This window comes from Coturnix japonica, chromosome 2 (genome assembly GCF_001577835.2).
Source record: "Coturnix japonica isolate 7356 chromosome 2, Coturnix japonica 2.1, whole genome shotgun sequence".
In the NCBI taxonomy this organism is placed as follows: Eukaryota; Metazoa; Chordata; class Aves; order Galliformes; family Phasianidae; genus Coturnix; species Coturnix japonica.
In genome coordinates this window covers 67,555,194-67,570,044 of record NC_029517.1, presented here as the reverse complement: position 1 = coordinate 67,570,044, position 14,851 = coordinate 67,555,194, and positions in this window count along the sequence as shown.

Genomic DNA, 14,851 nt, shown 5'->3' with positions numbered 1-14,851 from the left:
TCTCTGTATATCCAGCTTTGGAACTACTGGTGGTGAAACAAATGATTCCTCCTGATAGTGACGATTTAGATATTAAAAAATGCTTTATTCAGTTCTTGTTCATGGTTTGTGAGGTATCCAAACATGTATTAGATGTGTACACCTCAGCAGCTACCTCTTACTTAGCTTGCGGGGGTATTCATTATGCCAGACACTGTAGGCGTACATAGAAAATACAGCCCTTACCTCAGAAACTGACAATTTGGTGTCTAAACATTTCTGTCTTTTTTGCTTTTCAGAACAATAATATAAATCAGACACATACAACTTTAGCTTCTATGGGCAGCCTTTCAGACCTGCAGGTGAGATGGGCTCTAATTAGAGTTGCTTTGCCTTCCTTTGGAAGGCTGCCTAGAGATCAAGAAAAACACAGAGGTAGTATTGGCTGTGTTCACAAAAGCATAATTCCCTTTGTTTTCTTCTCATTGGTTTACTAATTAAAAACCCTCTAAGTCTGTGTTAAGCTGCAATCTGTTATGCCTGGGCCAACAGGCACTGATGTCTGAGCTGCAGTTCAACTGTTCTGTCCCTTATCTCCCTGCTTCAGCTATGTTCATGAAGTGCTAGTGGTAATTTTGGTGATACTGTCAGTGCACAAATCTGTTGCTGTTGAAGCTGTGGTATAAGTAAGTGAGCCCTGGGTTCAGAAAAAGGAAAGGTCACAAAAAAAAAAAGTGTTCTGAAATCACAGAATCACAGAATACACAGAGTAGGAGGGGAACCACAAAGAGCACAGAGTCCAACTCCTGGCTTGACACAGGACTATCCAAAATTCAAAATCTGTGTTGCATACTGTTGTCCAAATACTTCTGGAACTCTGGCAGCTTGGGGCCATGACCACTGCCCTGGGGAGCCTGTCCCAGTGCCCAACCACCCTTGTCTGTGAAGAACCTTTCCCTGATGCCCAGGCCAAATCTCCCCTGATGCAGCCCCATGCTGTTCCCTGTCACTGTCACAAAGTGCAGAGCTCAGTGCAGACCCTCTGTTCCCCTCATGAGGAGCTGCAGGCTGCTGTGAGGCCTCCCCTCAGCCTCCTCTGCTCTGGGCTGAACAAACCAAGGGACCTCAGCCTCTCCTTATATGCCTTGACCTCTAGATCCTTCAGCATCTTTGGGAACTTCCGTTCGGATGCTGTCTGCTAGTCTACCAGACACCATGATGTTCCTCCTATGTTGTGGCACCCCTGTTCAGTCCTTTTAAAATAAATACTTCAGTGCCATTTTGCTAGACAGAATGAAAAGCTGCCCTTTGGGAGCCTCCTCATGTGTCTTGCCCTCCAGAGCCTTCTCCATCTCTGTAGCCCTAAGTTTTGTTATCTTCCTTCAGAGTCTGTTAGGGGTGTTAATGGACAAAATCAATCAACTGTTTTTCTCCAGGCATAACCAGACATACAAATTTCCTTCTCTTCAGATTATTGATTCCAGGTAAGATATAATTTTATGATTTTGATCAATTGGTCCCCCAAAATCCTTTTACCATTCACTTTCTATGGTGAACAATCTGAATGGAGCTCAGCTGGCCAACTCTTGCAAAAGCTTGTAATTTGCACAGATTAGACTGTTTTCCTCCTATCATGTTTTCATATTCAGAGGGCAAATGGCATGTCTGACTGCTTCTCTGACTCTGCTGATCCCCATCTCTCCCAGGTGAACTGCTGTGGCTTCCATATCAAAGCATCTCTTTAATCCACCAAAAGAACTCAATTAGAATGATGTGGTTAAAATGGCAAATGCAGAACTGGGAGAGAGAGCATGTTTGTGTGTGAATATGATATTATACATCAGCGGCCTACAAAAGACTGAGGTGATAATTGCCTGTCTGTAAAACTGGCAAACATTTTAATGCAGCCTCTGCCCTCACCAGGCATTGTTTTTCTTGCTCAGTGACATGTATTGCTCATTGATTAGTTTCAGCTGTACTCCCTTTGGCTCTATTCTTACAGTCATTTTGAAACCTAGCTAATATGTGAAGCAAGGAGAGCTTTGATACAGTAAGCACAATTTATCTACGAGGCAGACTTGAGTATTCTGTTAAAAAACCTAATGCAATTTTTTAATCCTTACACAGTTCCTGGAAGCAGTTTGTGTTGTTTTTTAAAGACTGATGACTTTATTTTATTTGGGATGTGTTGTTTTTATTATATGCCTCCCTACTGTTTTTCAAGGCACTGCAGATGTCCCCAGGGCAATTCTGATAAGACCAGAGGTACTTCCTATTGAGCTTTTTCCCTTTAATTACCTTTGAAAATCCATGCCTACAATTCTGAAACCGTTTTCCTGTATACTTATGTCATGACAGATACTTTTGCCCAGTATGTAACTCCTTAGAGGTATCTCATCTCTTTGGAGCACAACTGTACCAAGTATCTCAAGAAATAAAAATCTATCTCATGTGGATTAATCTACATTTTTGAGGATGGAAACAGCAAAATTATTACAAGAAAGGAATGAAAATACAATGAGTTGTATGGAAAATAATTATTTTCTACTTATTAGAAAATAAAAATAAAAAAATCTGCCTTCCACATCTTAACATAGAAAAGGAGTTTGGGATAGAATTTAGTAGTTTTTAATTCATTTTATCCTAGGGGGCATATTTCTGATGTTTGGTTATAGCCTCTTTCCATTGGCTGTTGTTTTAAATACGTTGCTTTAAGGCACCAATCTTCACCACTTTACTGAATCCCATAGTTTTTCTTCTTTAGATAGAAAATGTACTATCAGCGTGGGTCTCATGGGTCTTGTTATCCAAATTTGCTCCTCTATCTAACAGTCACAATATATACATCCAGTTCTTCTGTTCTTCTGAGAGGGAAAACAAAAAAGGAATTCAAGCAGAACCTTCAATTTTCTTAGATACTGAAGTTTCTTAGATACCAAAAGACAATATGAGTGTCCTTGGAAGTACGGAGGGAGATTACATTTTGCTGTATGTCTGCTTAGGATGGAAACTGTGATGTTCCCTGAGTACCCTGCAGTGTGAAAAGAAGTAGGCAGGGATGTGTGTTTTTCTTATGCTTGTTGGTCCAGGTCTGTTAGCAGGACCATATGATGGTCAAATTCCAGTTCTGATACTAAGACTACAGGATGACATAGGGAAGCAGATGTAAATGGATAACTGAAGTTTTTTTTTTTAGTTAAATATATTTCAATGTTTTTTTTTAAATGTCAAATACAAAAAATTAGATTGAGCAGACGTATGTGCAAATTGCCACCAAGTTCAAATTGCTTAGGCAAGCCATTCCCCTCATTAACATACAACTTTTAAAAATAGCTTTTTTTGGTTCAAAATAAAGTTGGAGTTAGACATGTAAAATGATGAGAGAAAAAAAAATCAAAAATTGTAGAAAACATACAATTATAAGACAAACATAAGGTGCTTATTTTTTTATTTTATTTTATTTTATTTATTTATTTATTTATTTTTAACATGAAGTACTTTTCGGAGAAATGAAAAAGGAAAAAAAGACTCTTTTGGATCTACTTAAGATTCAAATTCCATCTTTCTTTCCCCTTTAACCACAGTTCTGCTTCCTACTGTGAAACAGCTGGAAGTCTGTGCTAATGCAGTTTGAAAAAGTTTGATAGTTCAAAACAATTTATCTCTGACACTGGAAGTAGTCTAAACATACCAGCATGGATCTCAATTGCAGCTAATTTACCCTGTTTTCTTTTACCCAGCTTAACCTAAGTTAGCTTAATCCCTTAGCTGGTCATGTGCAAACAGATTTGGATCAGTTGATTTTGAGATTAAAAAAATGTTTGCTCTTCCTTTTTTATTAGAGTATCAAACAGCCTCTTCCTCACTCCAATAGCATGCAAAGAATTTGATTTCTTCCTAACAGATCCCCTAATCCTACTGATTCTAATTAATTATTTTCTTTGAGCCAGTCAGCTTAAGGGCAAAGACCTTTGTCATTGAATCATGGGATCATTAAGGTTAGAAAAGACCTCTAAGATCATTGAGTCCAAACATCCACCTAGCACCAATAGTTCCCCTAAACTATGTCCCTCAGTGCCACATCCATATAGTCCTTGAACACCTCCAGGAACAGTGACTTAAACACCTCTGTGGGCAGACTGTTCCAGTGTGTGACCACTCATTTGGAGAAGAAATCCTTCCAAGTGTCCAACCTGAACCTCCAGTGTCCCAGCCCGAGGCCATTCCCTTTCATCCTATCACTGTCAGTTGGGAGAAGAGGCTGACACCCACCTCACCACAACCTCCTTTCAGGGAGCTGTAGTGAGTGATAATGAAATGTCTAAAACATTTAGTTCACGAAGTCTAAATATTTCTTGAAGAATTACAAAAACAAAAGCTTTTCATATTGAATACTTTGATTTACCTCCAGGTGAGCTATTTCATAAACTCCTATATACCTAATAGTCTTTGTTTTAGCTCTTTCACTCCATTTGCTTTCTTTGCTGTCTGATATGTTACATATAAAATATTAAATAAAATGGAACTTTTTATACTTCAAGTCAGAGCAATGTGGGAACAGAGAACAGAACAAGCAGTTGATGAATGCAGTAATACAGGCTGTTCCAAAAAATCCTAAAAAGTAGTTGATGCCAAGGGAAAAACAATACAACTTTGTGAGTTGTGCGTTACTTTTAGTGTTTGGGGTTTATTTCTTTCTAGGATCTACTCAACTGTCTCTAATGTGTGGCATTCATATCTGTGTGGTTGTTTTGGCCTGCAAATCACAATTGATTTCTGTGAGCCTCAGCTAGGAAATCTATATTCAATTCAAAAGATTTCTACCCTCTTATAGGTAGCACTTCATACTGTCATATTTTGAGGCTAAGAAAGTTGTTGATAAACTGTTTAAAAACGTCTCCAATCCTATTTATCATTCTGGAAACTATGCACAAGGAGAACAAAACACACTACAAGGATTTGAGCAACGTCTCAGTGGCAGAAGTAAAGCACTGTGACTTAGCAGATCGCTGTTCTTTGGTAAGCACGAGCTATCCCACAGCTTTTCTGAAACTTGTTACCTTCAGATTGTTGCTAGCTCTAAAATGATCTTTATCATGTTCTTATCATAGAAATTTCTGGAAAATGTCAGACATTTTGACTTTGTAATCCCCAAATGTCTCTGCTATGAAGAATAGCCTCTGGAATACAGGCAATACATTTAATTTTTTGAAAGTTTAAGGAAGTGGTTGACTTGCAGGAAATAAGCATACTGCTTCACTCGCTGCTTTAATGAAGGTTCCATTCCCAGAGAACCTGATTTTCTTTATGGAGTTTGCTTTATAATACTGACTTATTACCAATACTTGCAACATGCTCTTATGTCTTCCACAAAAATGACATTAACTGCTTTGCTGCTACCAGGTATGAGATCTTGCCTCTGCACAGTTTTGCATGGAACAGCACGTGGGAGCAGGTAACAAGATGCACCACTTCTTGCAGGGTCTGTGCAATTCTCCATGGTTAATCACCTTCAAATTCATCACCTCTGGCTTTTCTTCTTACTTCAAATGCAGGCTTGCCCTGAAGCAACTGGAGAGCTGTAAGCATGGTAGGAGCTCAGCTGACATAGTACAAGCTCTATCCTTTTTTCTTGCTTGATCAAGAGCAGGACCTCTGCCCTGCTTGGGAATTTTCTGAGGGCTGCTTGCAGATGGTGTAATTTGCAGCATTAAAATAGATGAACCAGGTAAGTGGCTCAGAGACCTGCTGCTCTCCTGCCTGCTTGAATCTGCCTTCCTGAATTGCAGTGCTGGTGCTTAGTTGCTGATTCTGGCTGTCAGATCAATTCCCATAAATGTATGTTAGCCAATAATACATTGCTATAGCAAATAAAAAATACACAGACCAGAGGTGCATCTATTATACTTCTGTTCAATACTCTGTAGCAAGATTGATGATCCCTCCAGCTCCCAGGCCTGTATGTTCCCAGTTCGTTCACTGCTAATATGATCAGGAGCAGCTCTCCATTCAATAAACCCCACAAACATATGTCCCTGTGTGGCTTGTCCCCCACAGAGCCACAATGACCTTGTGGGCTGTCACACACCCCTAGCTCAGGATGGACTTGCTGTCCTCTGCAAGGGGGAAGAACTCACACAACTGCAGAGCTGCGGGCAGCAAGGTGCTGCCAATGTGCACTGGCTGGCCAGCAGGCTTGAACAGTGTACATTGCTGCCCCTGGTTGTGCACACACTGAGTTCCCCTAGCTTATCTGTTAATTGCTTTGACCTTTTTGTTTACTTCCTGCCCAGGAATCTCAGAACTTGCTGCACTAAAAATGTCTTCTGGATTGCAGCACTGAGCAAACATTGACTTAACCTTTTCTGTTACTCTATGTCAATATTTCCAGCCTATTCATATGCATGTCTTATCGCACTGGATAAAGTAGGATTGTGTTCAAAACTAATGCTCTTTTATTTATATGGCAGTATTGTACTGTGCAGGCACACGAAGTACCCACATGAATGTCTTTAATAAAAGGCTTAACCCTTATCAAACAAAGAGCACACATCCATGAAGTGCCAGCATAGCACAGCTCCCATTCCAAACGCTTTTCCGCTCATCACCAACCTTGCACTCCACAATCTCTTATAACTTAGAGCACCAGGCATTGCCAGCAACAGCCTCTGCTTTTTCCCAGTTACAGCAAACACGAAGAGCAAGATATTTTAAGCTAGTTGTGTTTACAGCTCAGCCTTACCCTTGGGTTGCATAAATTGGTGGCTGCCCCAAGGGCAGCCCCAAGTCAACCATTAGGCACTACAGGATTGCCAACACACAGCAGTGAGCAGTGCCATGGAAAATATCAAGATCAATAGAGTGTATGGGCCCTTCAGCAGCATTTTGTAAGTGCTATGTGAGCAGTAAGAAGAATGGAAAGTGAAAGCCGTTCAGAAATACTTAACTTTGTCTTCAATATGACAAAACCAATTATTTTAATGCTGATACCCAGCATCTCTCTTTATTGTGCTAAATTCTGTATTTCTAACTTAACACCTGATAGATACTATATTTCTCAAGGGCTGTTTTATAAAGTACTTTAGGGACTCTTGCATCTGAAGGAGACCTTTTAAAAACAAACTTTGATCCAACTTGTTTGATGTAACAGCCAGCCAAGCTAGGTAAGAGATGAAGAGCCATTTATGAATTGGCTTGGATGCCTTTTTGGGAATACTTTCCCTAAAGCAGTCAAAGGTTCAACACAGTCAAAACTAATCACAGTATTTCTTTCTCATGGATGATAATCAGAATTTTTCTTGCTTGTAAATTATGTGGATGCATGCAACATTTGTCAAAGTAGCCTTCAGAACAGCCTTTTAATAATGCCACTTTGTGTTTTTCTTTCATTTCCTTAAAAACTGTGCTAATATTCATTTCTATTTTATTTTTTTAACTTCTGCAGCCCAGCAAACATATCTCCTTCCCAGAGGTAGAGATGTACATATACCTATGTATGTGTGAGTAGGAGAGAAAAGAGAAGAATTATTAAACAAAAAACCTATTTTCAGTATCCTGAGTATACCATGGGGAAACAATGGGTTGGGCTGCAGGATGGCTTTCCACAGAGTAAGTTTTGTTTTACTAAGTGCACTTGTTGAGCTTTGCAGAAATTTGGATTTGGAGAGAATCCCAGATTTACCTTCTGGTCTTCTATGGAACACCTGAACTCTGCTCACATAGGAAGATACTGAATTTCCTATTGTGATCAGACAGCATGCGTCTAGACAGATGACAGCAAACTGTATTTGAGACATGACTCATGTCCACCCACCTGCAAACAAGATAGGCCTAGCACCTTAAGTTAGTGAAAACAGTTTGCTTTATTAGTTAAGATGGAAATTTATTACTGTCTCTTGTCAGATCCTGTGAAAGGAAAGCAACTGATATTTCATTAAACCTTTTTTTACGCTTAGTCAGAAGTATTTTAGTCTGTGCATTGGTTCAGATTATTGAAATAAAATATCTTCAGACTTGAAGGGGGCAAGTTGGGTCTTTGGACCTGCCTTGAGTGGAGTTTTGGTTTCAATTCATGCAAGCAGGGCAAGCAAAGTAAAGGGCAGATTATTTTTGGAGACTCTCCTGGACTAGAAGCATCTTACATGGGTCTGAAAACAGTTTCTGTGGAGACTTATTCAGCCAAGGAAGCCTTTGGGACCGCAGGGAGGGACAGCTTTCTGGTAGGGCTGCTGCAACCTGCAAATTAGAACCGAAAAACAGACAGAAAATGTATGCCTTTGCTCAGGCATCCACTGAGAAACTTTAAATGCAGCTTCCTTTTGTTTAAAAATAAAACACATGAATCAAGTCTTTTACTTAAATCTTCCAGCTTTCTCTGAGAAACCATACCCCTTTCAATGAGCCTCAGGCGTTCCCACTTGACTCAGGTTAATGCGTTTGGTCTCTATAGAAACAGCGGGAGATCCCACATGTAACTTCGAAAGGTCACCTCACTTTTATACAAAAGCTTGCATTGTCTTTTCCTTCTGTTCCATAAAACAGCAGTAAAAGGAGGCAAAAGACAGTGCCCTGCACTCATCCAGTGTCTCAGGGCTCTTCTCCACTCACTGGTGCTGATGAAAGAACAGGCCCTTCAGTGCCTGTGCTTGCTGACCATTGTGGGTCAAAAGGAAACACAAGCTTTTAAATACAAACTAAATAATACCATCGACTTGGCATGAAATCCAAACTACTCTGAACTGTCTGGGAGCCAGCAAAGCTAATGAGCTGTACCATTTCCAAATGGGATCTTGGTAACACCATCTGAGAGATTGTGTGCATACAGAGTTGTGCAGGTTTGCCTTAAAGCATAATTTAAAATGGATTTAATTAAACAAGAGGGAAAATAATATGGAAAATTAAATAGATATCAAACAAGCTTATGTCAGTTTGATTTAGGGAGAGGTTTAAATTAAGCCACAATAATCCTCTCTTAAACAGAGCAGAGCTTGCTCTTACCCAGAGTCTTCATGGGCTTTAGTTCTGTTGGTTCAAAAAGCAATTGAAGTCAGAAACAGTCTGCAAAGAAGCTTCCACCCACACCCTCTCATCCATTAATAAGAATGGTCGAAGTCTGGAACGTGGCTGTCAGAGAAACTGTTAGAGACTTTGAAAGTAACAAGAAATCTCCCCATAAACAAGGAGAGCCTTAACACAGGACCAAGCATCACGAGAAAGAATAATTTCTTGGATTTCCATTTGATATGAAAGCACTTTTTAATGTGTTCACATGCTTAGTTGGGCAACCTTTAGTGCTGGGAACATTTTTCTTCGGGCATAAATGTAGGTGAGAGAACTCTTCACGCATATAGAGGCATTTCACAAACAACCTCTGCCGGGGCAGAAGTGGTCGGGCAGGATGATAAGCCCTGGTCACTGCCATGCCTGGCTGTCAGCCTGCCTCTCCCATTCACAAGTTCTTCTGGAGACTTTTGGATTTCAGGATTCATGCAAACACTACCCATATTCTTTCATTCTGCCTTCCTTACCCAGATGCATTCTGAACTGTGGCATGCAGGATAAAAAGGAAGATTTACTCTTTGTACATGTATTTACTGAATGTATCAGTTGTGTTGCTGATACTATGTTCCCCTTAAAATAGTCCCATAAAACTGAAAAAAAGGTCTGTATTTGATAAGAAGTCAGATCTTTCCTGTATAAAATTCTGGTGAGCATCTGCTAACAGCACACAACTGGGTTTCATGACATGCTCAGAAGATTGTGTTGTTGTAGGAAGACATCGTCCCCTTTGGGACCAGGGTTTAGAGCAGATCCAGATCCAGCTGAGGCACATCCTCAGTTCCTATGAAGTTACCTGCCATCTCTGCAGCTTGGGCTGTGCTAACCTTACTTTGCGTTTCTACCAGTCTTCTCGTAAAAGGATGCTGCTGGAGTCTTGCCAGCCAAATCCTTTCCAGAGAAATTTGCTTAGAAGTTACCATGTAAATTCACAAACAATTTAGCTCTAACCCTTTTATGTCTTAATGAAGCTTGCTTTTACAGAAGTGGAGAATATCATGGGGTAGATCTCAATTTTTGGGACAAAGTGCAGACTACCATCCTGCTAACTAGAGAGCAACAGATCGGACTGGGACCAGAAATCAAAGTGATACAAAAAGTCCTTCAGAATGAGAGTTCATAAAGGCATGTGCCTTACAGACAGATACCGTTTCCAGTTATTGTCACAAAAAGTGTACCACTATAAGGGCCAAATCTGAATCTGAATAAAACAACACAAGTTTTTTCAGTAGCGGAAAGTACAGGGCAAGAGGATTGGTAGCATCTTGAAACTGCGTTGACAACAATGTATACAATTTTAATGCAGTAATGCAGTATTTCAAAATTAGAGTGGGAGTGCATTTACAGGAAACCTGCGTCTAATTCAGAATGAAGTCAGCCCCATTCTTTTTAATTGATGCTCTAATAAAAGAAGCACCAGATATACTTCAGAAGGCACAATAACATTACTCATTTATCTTCAACATCACAAATACAATTCCTTCTTATTTATAATGAATTGTGCCTTAAAATCATATAACTACTTCATCCTTGCTGAACACTCTCTGCCTTCATTTCCTAATTAAGAAGAAAAAGATGCATGTTTTATTGCTGCCACTCCAGCTCCACTTGTACCCAAGAATCATACATCATCTGCTGACATCTCCATGCTGTCAGTTCATTTTCTGCTTATCTAGAGCTGATGCTCTTGAAGACACAATTTCTTTGCCCCAGATACTGGTAAGTTGGAAGTAATCAGCTGTTGTGTAACAGAAATCCAGCTCTGCTCCAAGCAGTATGTTCCAAGTCAGAAAGATTTTATTTCTCTTCAAGGAGCTCTGCTTGCACAATGGAAAGCAAATAGCTGCTCTCATCTTCTGAAGACTTAGTGGGAGAGGGGAAAGGATCAATGCCAGCTCTGTCTGCAAGGCATTAGTGCATTCACAGTGTCCGCAATAAATTTTTAACCTTTTCCATCTTCCCTGGGGTCTGGAAAGCACTCAAAAATATCAGCACCCTTATCCCAGAACTCCACTATGCAAACCAAAATGAATGAGATGCTTAACAAACCAGCGATAGATATATCTTAACACCCCTTTTTATTAGCCAGATGGGCTCTGTCTGCCATTCGTGTACCAGAATGCCTGATTTAATCAAGAGCTCAAATTTCCAATTCATTCTATTTTTATTTAAAATTAATATCCACAGAAGTGGATATTGACAGAGGTAGTTTTTAAACCAGCCTTCACTGAACAGCAAGTACCTTGGGAGCGCAGCACCAATACAGCTGCAGAGCTCCTGTCTGCATTCCCCTGCTTGTTTTTAGGAAATGGTGGTGGTTGCTGTGGGCATATCAGGATGCAGAGCCATGAAAGTGCTTCTTCTCACAAGAGCTGTTCCTGCCTCCAGCTAAAGGCATGGGAAAGCCAGGCTTCCAGTTCCTCAAGCTCCACATCTACACACGGAAGTCTGCTATGCAGAAGGAGTAAACAAGGTGGGAGCAGCTCCCAAGACTAGATAGTAATACAGTGTACAGCTGACCCCTGAACTGCCTTTAGAGATCTGGGACACAGTAAGGCAACAGCAGGGGACTGTGAGCTTCATAGGTGCAAAATCTGAACTAATGTCAAGGGGGTATATTTATAATAACTTATTATAAAACACATGTACTATGAAATTGATTATATACATGTAACTCCACCCTTAGTGTCTGTCTTAACAATATTTTGTGCTTTGTCTTGCTGTTGAGGGAGCCCAGCTGCACTTGCAAATGAGCGTTAATTTTGCAGTGCAGCTGTCATATGGAATGGGTCAGAGTACTGAGAAGGATTGTTAATAAAAATTGAAATGAATTAAATTGTAGTCTCACAAGTAGTTTTTCTACAAGCAGAACAAAACACTAATAACTCCTTTATATTCCTCAGGGAATTCAGTGTTATGATGTCATGTCAGCCAAGTTATTTGCATTTTGTTAAATTTCTTGAATTATTTGGCATTCAATTGTGGATCCTTTGGAGTCAGCGCGGTGTGTATCGTGAATGCATATTGCTAACAGCTCAGCAATCAGTATTCTGTATTCATAAGACGAAGGGAATTAACTGGTTTTATGCGCTTATGACATTCATAGTATAGTACCTGAAAGATATTAGTGCAGATAACATCACTGTATGCATACATAATAACACGTATCCAAATAATCAAAATTACAGTGAAAATACACACTGCTAGCTTCAGTGTACTTACTCGGTATAATAATGCCAACGTTCCTTTCTAGAGAGTCTCATTAAGGATTTTTTTTTTTCTACAGCCATCTCTGTTTCATTCCCTAGGCAGCAATCCTGCACACACTTTGTTATGTGTTTGACTTTCAGTATCCAAGTATCCTCCCAGAGGAGCCTGTGCGACTATTCATAGCGTTAAACACAAGGACATGCTTAGTGTCTGCAGGATGGGGGACTTAGGCTCTCCGCTTACAAAGAGCTCATAATAACCCTCTGAAATGGCCCGGAACTTTGGAGTATAACATGCCCTGAAGAATGGAAAAGCTAGGAAGCCAAATTTGGCCTTGGTATGTGCAAATCCTTGGGAAATGAATGGTGACATTTATGTTCACTAGGGAAGAGAGATTTTCAGTCACTGTCTGCTATGGTATTGAGGTAAGATACATTTTTGTCAGTTGTCTTTGTGCACAAAAGTCCAGAATACAAATATATATATATACATATAAAAGAATTATCTAGTTAAAATTAATTTCAGATCTAATCCACCAGTTTTCCACACTGCAGAATTCCCTGGATGCTTCTTGGTTTTGTCCCTTTGTAATCAGATTATTACTTGAAGTTCTATCCATCACGATTGATTTACCCAGTAATGTGTTAATTGGTGCGATGTGTAATCTTCTTTATTTCCTGATGCTTCTTTCCCCAGCATTGCTTCGGTCATTACATCAGCCCTGATGTGAAGGTGTTAGATGAGGTAACACTGAGTGTAGTTGCTAGCTGGAGGTAAAAAAAGGAGTGAATCCTAAAAATTGGCAAATGAGATGTAGCTCTAACCAGTGCCAGAAATATTGCTGCAGTCTGCCAAACTTCTCTCTTTTTTTTTTTTTTTGCGTTTCTGCATTGTTTCTCCTTGCTCTCCCATCCAGAAACCCACTGTCTATTCAAAAGTTGCCATCTTATTGGTACCACAGGAGTCTTAGTATTCACTGTCAGCCACTGATTGATTTTCATTATTGACATTATACCATAAAATATGCTAAATGCTAAAAAAGGGGAGCATCATGTGAATGATGTCAATGGGAAAGCAAGTGGAACTAATTAACGATCTGCAACACAGAGAACTGGCTGGAGTGGGAGGTGGCTGTAGGCTGAGCTGGGACACAGCTGGGCTCACTGGGAAAAATGACTCCCAACCATTTCCCATGTCTTATAAAAAACCTGATCTACTGACACATTGTCCAAACTGCTATTTTCAGAGGAGATTTTATGATTTAAAGAGACTTAATTCAAGATATTATGAACTCATTATAAGTATGTAGCTAACAGTCTCTGGGCTCTAATTCTGGAACTTCCAGACAATCTGAGGACAAGATCCAGGATCACTGAGGAATGCTTGGGAATATTCTAAGAAACTTGAGGGTATGTGCAGGTGCTAAGTATGTCTAAACGAAGAAGAACCACAGGAGTGTGGAAGGAAGCTCTTACAACTTCTAACAATCATGATCAGCTGCCCATCTACCCCAGTGCCTTGAGATTCTGCTAATGCTGCTGCCTTCTTGGTGAGGATCAGACCCTTTCAGCCTGTACCTAGGAACATATATAAGAGCACAGCTCCAAGAACACAGCTGGTAGGTGCAGTACTTTGTGTAGGGAGTCTTTGGCTTTTCTCTGATACTCAGAGAGCCTTGTTTGCCAGCTGCAGTAGAGAAGCAGGCAACATGTACTCACTACTGTCATGGTAAGTACAACTTCTGGAGAAGGGAAGGATGGAATGTGCTCTGTCTGGCACCAAGAGGAGGACTCCTGCCCCATCTGAGGGCTTGCAACTATAAAATAGATTTGCTTCCCTCAAAGCTGAGGAGACACCAGATACACCTTCAAGCAATTAATTGGATCCACTTGACTGTAAACCATGCAAGGCCACCAGGAAAAACTTGTGGCTGCAAGGGAACAGAAGCATCCATCTATCACCATGATCTATCAACTAAAGAAGTCTTCTATCTGCTGGAAACCTGGATCTAGGCTGTTGTTCAGGGGCTGCTTGCTGAAGATCATCCAGTCCTCTGACTGCTATCTCTCTGCTGTTCTTCCATGTGAGCACAAATTATACTGCTGAGGAAATATATACATCAGAAGTGACTACAGAGCTCCAGGGGCAGTAGTCAAGGGCACTGGATCCCTGTGGTCTTATCAGCTCCCCAGTGATATAAAAAGGATTGCTCCCTTCCATTAGGTCTAGTAAGGATGCAAGTATTAAATTAGCAAAGCTTTACCAATGCTTCATGTGAATATATTCTTATTTTAAATGTTTTCTTTCCATGTTCAGCACAGCAGACAGTTCAAATGACTGCATTCCTGCTGGAATGAATTTGAGTCTACATGAAACACTGTTAGATGAGCAGTTGGAAGGTTTTATAGGTAACTTGGGATTTTAGTGGATAGATCTACTTTTTCTCCAGAGGATAAATATTTGAATAATGTGGTTAGAATTGCAATATACGCTTACTTCTCAGTATCAATCATGATTATATAAAAAGACTGTGTCTCCTCTCCTTGCACAAACTCATATTTCCTTAGGATGCTGATGTTAGAACGTGTTCTATAATTAGTAGTAA